The sequence below is a fragment of the Myotis daubentonii genome, chromosome 8 (genome assembly GCF_963259705.1).
Source record: "Myotis daubentonii chromosome 8, mMyoDau2.1, whole genome shotgun sequence".
NCBI lineage: Eukaryota > Metazoa > Chordata > Mammalia > Chiroptera > Vespertilionidae > Myotis > Myotis daubentonii.
Genome location: NC_081847.1, coordinates 59939605 through 59950165, shown reverse-complemented (window position 1 = coordinate 59950165; position 10561 = coordinate 59939605). Strand labels below are relative to the sequence as shown.

The following is a 10561-nucleotide window of genomic DNA, read 5'->3' as shown; positions in this document are numbered from 1 at the left end:
CTCTATTGTAATTTCTAATTATTTATCTGTATCCTTGAGAGGAGTTTCTATATTGTTACCTGCATCATCTAAAAATAACAATTTTTTCCTTCACTCCAGTCTGTATTCACTCAGTTTTGTCATTTTCTTATTGTTTATTAGGAATTTCAGTATAATGTTAAATTGAACTGATAAAATTAGACATTTTGTCTTGTACATGACTTAAAGAACTGCTTTTCACATCTCTTCTTTAAGTTGATATTTTTGTAAAATTTATGCAATCTTTATTTTGTGTATGAATGAGATGTGGCAGAGAAAGGATAAACAAATTATTTTATTTCACTGGCTCATGTTGAAGTAGAAAATGGGATATGACATTTTGAAATGGTGCCTTCTTTAATTGCATTACACTTAGCATCATAAAGTTTAACCTCATCAGCATTTTGTCTGTAAAAAGCTAAACATTTTTCTGATTCATAATAAATATTTTAGGCCTGGGGTGAATTTAATGGTTGTTAAGATTATTAGGTAACTCCAAATGTAAATATTTCAAGACTGACATCAGCAAAACAAACAAACAAACAAAAACCCACAGGTGATATTTACCTTCCCTTCAGAGAATTAAAAGGGTGCTCTTACTTAAAAGATAATTTTTGGAAATTTCCTAGCTTTATTATCACTTTAGCAAGATCTTAAGTAAAAGCCATTTGGATTTTTAAAAGAGTAACTTAAAAATGTCGTTGAATCAGAATCAATAATAGTATTCCTAGAAAAAAATAACCTTAATCTGCTTAAATTGAATTAATTGTATGATAAATAGCTACTTAGGAATATGTAATCAGCATTTGAATATTTTCCTCATACAAACCTTACTTAAGAATAAAATACCATAACAAAGCTGAGAGGTTTAATTTATTATGGTGACATCATTTGGTGAAGTTTTAAATTAATCTTTTTCTACTTTCAAGTACAAAGCACATAACAGTTTTTTCATCAGCTGTATAGTACATTTCCACTAACTCATTTTTCATATGCATGCAATCAGACTATAGCAAAGCATGCTAAAACTGTAAGCTAATCCTTCATAGACTCCCATGCTTTCTGTAACCCAGAGTCTTAGACTGCAACCCAAATTGCTGATAGCCTCCTGGCTTTGGCTAAATGCCATTTGGAAATCTGTGAAGAACTTCAATTAATGCTATTCTTTTTTTATTATTATCATTGATTTCAGAGAGAAAGGGAGAATGGGAGAGAGACAGAAACACCAATGATGAGAGAGAATCATCAGCTGTCTCCCACATGCCCCACACCTGGGATCGAGCCTGAAACCTGGGCATGTGCCCTGACCAACCGGGAGTCAAACTATGACCTCATGGCTCAAGCACTGAGCCATGCCAGCCGGGCCAATTAATGCTATTCTTGAATACGCTTGGATAGTACTCTAATTTTTGAACCAACTTCCTATGCGTCAGTGTTGCAATTGCCACATTCACACAGTGGCAGACCTGATTACATCTATGAAAGCAAATGATATATTTGCCAAATGAAAGATCACACCTTCAAGTGAGGAACTGAAAGAATGGTCATGTTCTCAGCCATTGAAAGTTGTTTCTAAGAGACAGCATGGAGGGTAACAGGTCAAGTTTATTCTGAGAAAGTAATTTAGTTTATCTAAAGTTCCATTTTTTCATATACCTTCAGACCATTTGGATCTAGTAATAAATGCTGTTTATTCTTTCAAACTATTTAGGTAGGTGAAAATTATTATTCAATGCCAGTTTTAACCTGGCACATGCCACTAATATCCTACTGTGCACCCAAAATCCTTATTCCAAATGACACAGTGTGACAAGCATAAAGTCAAAGGATAGGTAAATAGATAGGTAGATGATTGATAGATAATAAATTGCAACTACTCATAAAGAAGATATTTGGATGAGAAGTTGTGAAACATGAAACAATATAGGTGCTGTAAAAAAAGATTGACACCACATAAAAAGTTAAAACACAAAAAGAAAATATGTAAGACATTTATAGTAAAGTAGTAAAAGGTTAATAATTCTGATATCCAGGGAGCCTCTTTACTATATCAGTAAGAAAATAAAACCCAAAAGAACTAATAACAGGGGAATTAATAGACAACTTTTAGGGGAAATAAATTTTTCAATAAGCATGTGTAAAGAGTCTCAGTATCATCAAAGAAATGCAAAATAATATATGGAGGCATCACATTTCACTGATCAGTTTGCCAAAAATATACGTGATTGAAGTATCTGTACTATGACGGAAAATGTCCTCACACCATGGGAATGTAAACAGTTTAGGTTTTCTCCGACTAAAGCACATTTAAAAGCAAACTAACATAAGAGGCTCTTTGCATTTTACGCTTTTTCCTTTACTAATCTTAACTGGCACATCTTAGTGCACACTTCATTTTTAAGTAAAATATAAATTAAAAAACCACAAAATTTCCCTGAAGCAAATCAGGCTTCCTAATAATAGGTATTATTTTAGAAATATGTTTTTAAAAGTGTATTTTATTGTCAAAATAGCTTTAAGATTTTATGTGAAGTGAACTTATATGAAAAGTGAACTCAAATTAATGTGTTTTCCCCCTAAATATTCTACTTGCTAACATTATTATGATGCTTAAAAATTAACATATGATGAGTATCAAGGAGAACCTTTGGCCATTTTTTTTTTTATATAGATAATCAGAGATCCTTGAGGGTATATTTAAATCTCTACCCTCATTTGCTAGAGGTGATCAGTGTATGCGTAGTATTCTGGGAACCCATTGCATTTTACCCTGCTCTGGGGTCATTCAGTGAATCCTGTCCTGGCATATGAAAGGATAAAAAGTCAAGAAAACAAATGGCCAAAGGCATGACAATAACCACCATAGTAAAAATTAATACTGATTTTTTAATATTTTATTCCTTTTTTAAAGAATTATACAGAAAATAAGACTAAGTCCCTAAAATATAAAAATTGCTTTAATACCTATATAATTTTGTATCCTTTTTATTATATTTTATTATAGAATAGCAATTTTAAAGTGGCATCTTTTGGTATTTATAAGTTACTACAAATTCTTTCCTTAACTTTTTTAAAAAGCTGAAGCTTTGTGACTACTCTTTTGGTTAACTTTCTCTTCTTCACTGCATCTTTTAACATAAAATATTTCCATCTTTGAATATAAAATATTTCCAAATTAATTATTTGCTTTCTGTCCCAATAGCTTTATAACGTTATATATTGTAAATAGCATCCTATTATTTAAATAAGGCCCCCAAATGTGAAAATAATAAATTAATATAGTGATGCATACATATTAAAAAATTAAAATTTTAAATTAAAAGGCAAGAGAATGATTGACCATAATTTTGTCATTAAGATTATTTTATTTGGCCCTAGCCGGCTTGGCTCAGTGGATAGAGTGTCAGCCTGCGGACTGAAACATCCCAGGTTCGATTCCGGCCAAGGGCACATGCCTGGGTTGCGGGCTCGATCCCCAGTAGGGGGTATACAGGAGGCAGCCGATCAATGATTCTCTCTCATCATTGATATTTCTATCTCTCTCTCCCTCTCCTTTCCTCTCTGAAATCAATAAAGAAATATATATATATATATATATATATATATATATATATATATATATATATATATATATATTTAAAAAAGATTATTTAATTTGGAGGAATGAGAAAGGACAGGTACACCAAATTCTCAAAGGTTGGCTTGGTTCTATTTCTTAAGTGGGATGGCGGGAACTTGGGTGTTTTTATTGCCATTATATTGTTCTAATTATATGGTAAAGACCATGTTTCTTATTTAAGAAGATGTGGGGAAACTTACTCTGAGAACAACTAGCAGTTTGGAGAGGGCCCTCCTGTCGTTAATTGCAAGGCCAGTACATCTTTATCCAAGCTGATGAAGGAAGCACTTGGGCAGACGGCGAAAGAAAGCCGTCCACAGGGCTCTTGACCTTACTCTTGCTCTGGTTTTGATTTTATCTTGCTTTTGTGTTCTATAATTGTTTCAAACGCCAGCCTAGTCTTAATGAGTCATAGAAACACAAACTATTGGGCAGACTTCTTCTTGAAAATTTTCCTTTATTAAATCCTCTACTTTCATTTTGTCATTAAATTCTATCATTTATTCTTTACAGGGGTTTTTAAGTTTATTTCCTCCTCCTTTTATTTCCGTTCTCACCATCTGTAACATGTTAAGTATGGAGAACACTTTACACCCTGTATTTGTAATGGAGGTAATTTAACTTTTCCAGCTTTGTCTCTACTATAATGAAGCAAATTAGAAGAATTGTTACTGCACAGATATTTTCAAGAATACCACTAAACCTCCTAAGATCAGAGTGGCATGCACTAGGGATACAAAAATAAGCATGTATAGTCCCTGTCCTCAAGTTTTGTATGTGGAAAATAAATATACTTACAATAATGTAAAATATACAAAAATTAAAGTTTAAAATTAATTAGGTTAAGGAGCAAGATGAACAATTATTACTATTTTGCAAAAGGCAGAGTTAGGAAATAACTTACAAGATTTGTAGAAGTGACACATTGTGTCGTCAATAACAAATAGTGATTTTTTAGCTGAACAAAGGTGCATAGATCACAGCATGAAGGTTTGGGGAAGTATAAATGCAATGGTATAAAAATGAGAAACAGCATGATGTGAGCCTTCGTTTCCTTTGCTGTGCAACAATACCATAGTGCATGCCTCTCTGCATGGCACTGTAGGCCTTTAACCATCCCTCGTTAAACGATTATCGTCTGCATTACTATTGCTCTGACTTTACTCGTTATTCCTTTTCCTAGAATGTCCTTTCTATTTACTTCCCTGGATACAATCTATGTCATTATTCAAGGTCAACTACAATTTACCTCTTCTTATGATCTTTGAATATGTATGTTTGATAATCTAAAAATTCATAACAAAGACTAAGTGTAGCTCTGACTGCAGAAGGTAGAAAAGTTGCTTGGCATTCTTATCATGCCTCGCTGTTCAGAATTACTTCCCACCGCCCATTCCATGCCTGACAGAAACACTGCCTGTTACAAGGAAGCAAGGCACCAATTAAAAGCAGACTGTTTCTGTGTCCTGACTGTACTTCTTTCTAAAATTCCTGTGTCTTACTCATATTTTTGAGAGGCATCCAAAACTTGTTGCTTTAGATTCCAGGAGAAAAAAAGTTTGCAGCAAATGAGAAACAAATGGTTTATAACATACTATGAAAAAATGTATATGCTTTGATGAGAAAAATTAAAAAATACCAATGAATAATTATAAAAGGACATAGTATAAAGGGGAAAAAAACTTTTTGGCTACTAATTATCATGTTTTCTTTGTTTTCAGAATAGTGCTCAAATGTTTTACATACATACATCATTTCATGTAAGGCTTCCAATAGCATTGTGGATCAGCATGGTATAGGGGAGAACAGCTTAGATTGTCAATTAAGAATAATGTTCTTTCTACATGGAGTTGTTGAATTAATCCGTAAAGTGCTCTCAGAACAGTGCCTGACATTCAGTGATGGTTGGCTAGAATTATCATAGAAGAAGCAGGCTTACAAAGCAAACACAGCACAGCTCCAGCCACATGGTAGGTGTTCAACTGCTGTGTTTTCCCTTGTGAATCTACTCTCAATATATGACCTAATTGTTCACGTGCATCAGCATTTACTCTCCTTCTATCTCACACTCCACATTCAATCACCTAGTTTGTCAATGGTACTATTTAAATACACCTGCTTCTTTGGGTATCCACTGGCATTTCCTGAGTTGAGGCCTTCAACATCTACTGACTGTTTTTTTTCCTCATCTGCCATTACCATCAAAACCCACTGGTTTTCCTGTGTTCAGTCTCATTCATTCAAACGCACAAAACCCAAAGTCAAGAGATACAGGTTAATGACATTAACCTAATCAAATCTGTTTATCTATTAACTATCCCTTTCAGTATAAATCCCAGTATAAGTCACCAGATAAAGTTTAATGACATTAACCTAATCAAACCTGTTTATTTATTAACCATCACTTTCAATATAAATCCCAGGCTCTTTCATTGAACAGAGAAAGTCTTTAAAAATCACCTCCCCACCTTATCTATCTTCACCTCTTTTTTTTCCCTCCGAAATATTCTAGAATATATTTCCTACAAACTAGATATTCTTTTACATAGTCAAACTGCAGCCATTCGAATCAGGAAATGAACAGTAATACAGATGCTGTCATCTAATAAGCAGACCCCACAAGTTTTTCCAGTTATCCAAATAATGGCCTTTATAGTAAAACTATCCAATTTGATCACATATTGCATTTATTTATTATGTTTCCTTGTATACCTCCAGTAAATTTGTAAACTTAATTTGGGTTTATTTTATGTTTCTTCTTTTTTTTCTATTTTTTTAAATTGTTGACACTATTGCAGAGTTTCTCATTTTCCCCATTTTTGCACCCCTCCAGTTACCTCCCCCGCTTTCTCCCTGACCATCACCACACTGTTGTCTGTGTCCATGGGTTGGGTGTATATGTTTTTTGGCTAATCCCTTCACCTTCTTTGTCCATTTTCCCTGATCCCCCTTCCCTCTGACAGCTGTCCAACTGTTCTATGTATCCATGTCTCTGTTTCAATTTTGTTCATCAGTTTATTTTGTTCATTAGATTCCACAGATGAGTGAGATCATGTGATACTTATCTTTCTCTGAATGGCTTATTTCTCTTAGCATAATATTCTCCAGGTCCCTCCATGCTGTCTCAAAAGGTAAAGAAATTTTTCTTCTTCTTTTTTTTTTACAGCTGCATAGTATTCTATGGTGTAAATGTACCACAGCTTTTTTATCCACTCATCTACTGATGGACACATAGGCTGTTTCCAGATCTTAGCTATTGTAAATTGCAGTCACCTCATTTCTTGTATGTGCCCCCATCATAGTGTCATCTCAGTAAGGTGACTTATTCACCCCTGCATGTCTGAGGACTCGCAGTGTGCCTCCTCTTAAGAAGAGCTCAAAATGCCTTTGGAATCGTACACTTTAATACTATTAAAGGTGGAAGTCAAGAATAAGTGATAAAAACCTTCTGCTTACCTAGATATAAAACCTTTTTTTTTTTTTTACTGTTTCTTATTTTCAAATATTTTCTCCAGCAATGCTAATAGATGCTCTATTTTAAAATTAGGTCTAATGACATCTCTCCCAATAATGTGCTTAGGGTCCTGAGGGTGCTGTCAGTAAAATCCTCTAATGAAGACCCCTTTCCTAATATGGGTACTACTTTGTTTTGTTTTTCTTTCCTTATTAAATATTTCTCTCTTATTGATGTCTTTAAATGTTATTTTTATCACCTGGTCATACCAAAACATTCATTTTCTTTTTGCTGTTGTTTGCAAGGTGAAGAGGAATGACCTTGTGAGCACTTACCTGGTGCCTGACAGCAGTCACTTCCCCCCGGAATGCTGCTGAATGTTTTTGTACCAGGTCATGGCAGTACTTTATCACTCCAAAGAACTGATGAAGGTTTTTAGGTAATTAAAAAATCTGTTAAGGTTCTGGAAATTGCTTGAAGCTTTTATACATTATTATTTGCCTAAAAATCGCTGCCCTCCCAAGAAGTATTTGATTACAATTTATTGATGTTACCCTAAAAGGAGATTTTATTGTCTGTTTATACAAAGAAAAACAAAAGCAAAACTGGTAACCCAAGTTCCTATAGAGTGAGTAAAGTACAAAAGAAAAAATACAAACTGACTTGAGAAAAGAAAAAAAAAAAGATGATGCTTTGCCTTTAAGGAGTTTCCAGGGTACTGGGAAAGATAGACACGTGTGGATAGAAATAATCAGAGTATATTCACATATGTGCTGTATGAAAGATGGGCATGGTTTGGAGGTTCAGGGCATCAGCATGATCCTAGACATATCTTACCTCACAAGCAATTATAGAGGATTACATGAGACAACACATGTGCCTGCTGCATAGGGAGTATTTAATGCATGGAAACCATTATAATTTACAAGGGCCTAAGGTAATACAGAGGATAGATATCTACCCATGCCTGGAAAGATCAACTGAGGCACAAGATAGGCCACAAGGTATATCCTTGTGCTATTTGGGAGTCAGAAGGTTACCAGCAGCGTTTTGTAGTTCACATTTTGCAGATCTACTAACTCACCTTGTAGGCATAAAGCAGTAGCTGAACCTATAAGCGTTCCACCTTTCCCTGAAACAGCCTTTAGCTTTCTGACTCCTGCACTGTGTGTCTGTGTCTAGCTTTATAATGAAGGGCAAGACTTCTGCAAGATATCCTCATTATCGAGGCCAGAGGAAACAAGACATGGATGCCGTCCATTCATGTGGTTTCTGGCTCAGGCTTTTGGATTCCATCCTGCTTGGGTCTTCCCCATGTGCACTTGCACTTACTTTTACTCTGTCCTGTCAACCTCACATCTAGCATCAACTAGAAGACATCAGTCTTACCAGCTTTGCCGGTTATATAAGCCAATCCCCTGAAACAAATTCATACACACACACACTCATTTGCTGGTTCTGCTTCTCTGATTGAACCCTGACAAATATATTTACTGTTCAACTGATGTGCTAGTTTTTCTTTGTGGGCCTCTGCTCTGCGGCCTTATTTATCTTCTATTGCATACACACAGCATGCCCCTAAAACATAAAAATGTCCTCTTCAGTGTCTCTGGGTAGAAAAGTAAATTTGTGACTACTATGACATATATGTAATATACATTTATTTCAGAATTTCGTATTAATATTAATCTATAAAATAAATGAAAATATAAAGATATACAAGTATTTAAAAATAGAGATGAATGACCAGTAGAAATAATTTCTTCAAAAACAAGATTATTGTATTTCTATCATAACAAATTATATAACACTGAAGGGGCAAGATTTTTATTCCAGAGCACAGCCCATTTGTCTTCAAACCGTTCTGGGAGGGGGAGGAGGAGCTGATTGAATTCAGCAGGTACTTATTGAGTGTCTGTTATGTGCTAGATATTGTTCCAGGGACTTGGGATGCAGCAGAGAACAAAACAAAAGTCCCTGCCCTGGTGGAGCTTACAGTCTCGTACCCTTTGCCTGCACACTGTGACTCCCGGCAAGTCACAGCACCGCTCTGCCTCTATCCTCAGCTACTTGATGTGGCAAGAAGCAGGCTTGGCCCAGATGTGGGTAACGCGCCTGCTGCACTGTAGATGCCAGACAGACACCAGCCCAACCCACCACCCAGACAGTAGGTAGGGCCGGAAGCTGACTTTTAATAATAAAGTACAGAGGGGAGGATGGAAGGAGTGCAGCCGGGTGGTCTGGTATGCGTCACCAGGGCCTGGACTGGCTACACAAACTGCTGCTGCTGGCTCGCTGGCTGCCCTGCTGGCAAGGTCCTGGGCTTTCACCTTAGCTGCCAGCGCCATCTCCTTTGACTTCTCCTTGGCTGTCTCAACAAGGGGTTTGGAAGGGGCCTCACCTTGCAGCTTGGCCAAAATATATTCCAAACCTTTCATTATCTTTCTTGGTCACATTGCTTTGGAACCGGGCGATTCCAAATTCCTGGACAGCTTTGAAGACGCCAGACAAGCTAGAAGTGCCCCAAGCTTCCCCATGGATGGCCATGTGGTCGCTGTTATAAAAATTCACTCAGTAAACACATCGTTCCTCCCCCACCATCAGCCAGGCGCGGTTGATGTTCCAGGGGACGGTGGTCACGGTCTGGTTCTGTGGGTCCACAATAGAACCCTTCAGGATGTACGGCGAGTGAGCAACATTGGCAGGAATCAGTCGTTCTGCCAGCAGGGCATCCTGTTGGTCTTGGTCAGGAGATTCGGGGCAGGAGCTTCTAATCAGGCCCCCCACCCCCTCCCCCGGTGCGCTATGTCTTCTGTCAAGACATGTTTGCCATAGGGATTCGGCCAGGAAGCCCTTGGTCCCAGGCACTCCCAAGCACGCTCTGGCCCAAGAGGGGCAGGGGGAGGCCAATGGGACTCCAGGGCCTGCCAGGCATGCAGCTCATCAGGGCATCCCCACCGCCGCCGCCGCCATGAAGAGTTCTGTCTTCTAACCATTTTTATTAACTTTACAGGTCTTTGCAAATTGACGGAAAGGATCAAAATAGGATGAAATGGGAATAACTGTTAATAATAATTACATCAAGATCTTCCTTTGTTGCTTTTATTAGGAGGGACTTTGACATTTAAAAAGATCATAGTTTGAGACAAAGAAAACTCAGTAAGAAAATTACAAGTTAATAGTTATCTTTCAGAAATATATACTTTAAGTGAAGAAAGTATTCTTGGCTCTCATCATTTTCTTTTTCTCCCCCTGTGATTTTCTGTACTACACCGTGTCCATGGTAACCTTCATAGCTCACAAGGAGATCACTTCCAAGGTCCTGCACAGCCAGTCACTGCCCTCTTTTATGACATCACAGGAATAGAATGGAACAGAATGCAATGGGATAGAATAGAATAAACAGAACAGAATAGAATAGACAGAGTGTATCATGTGTGGTAGGAGTTAACATTTTGAAAAAGTTTAAA

The 10561-nt window shown here is 36.7% G+C and overlaps 1 pseudogene; it reads right to left on the bottom strand.

Moving 5' to 3' along the window:
* Positions 1-9157: 9157 nt before the first annotated feature.
* Positions 9158-10026, bottom strand: LOC132240106 (PRELI domain-containing protein 1, mitochondrial-like; annotated as a pseudogene).
* Positions 10027-10561: the final 535 nt, after the last annotated feature.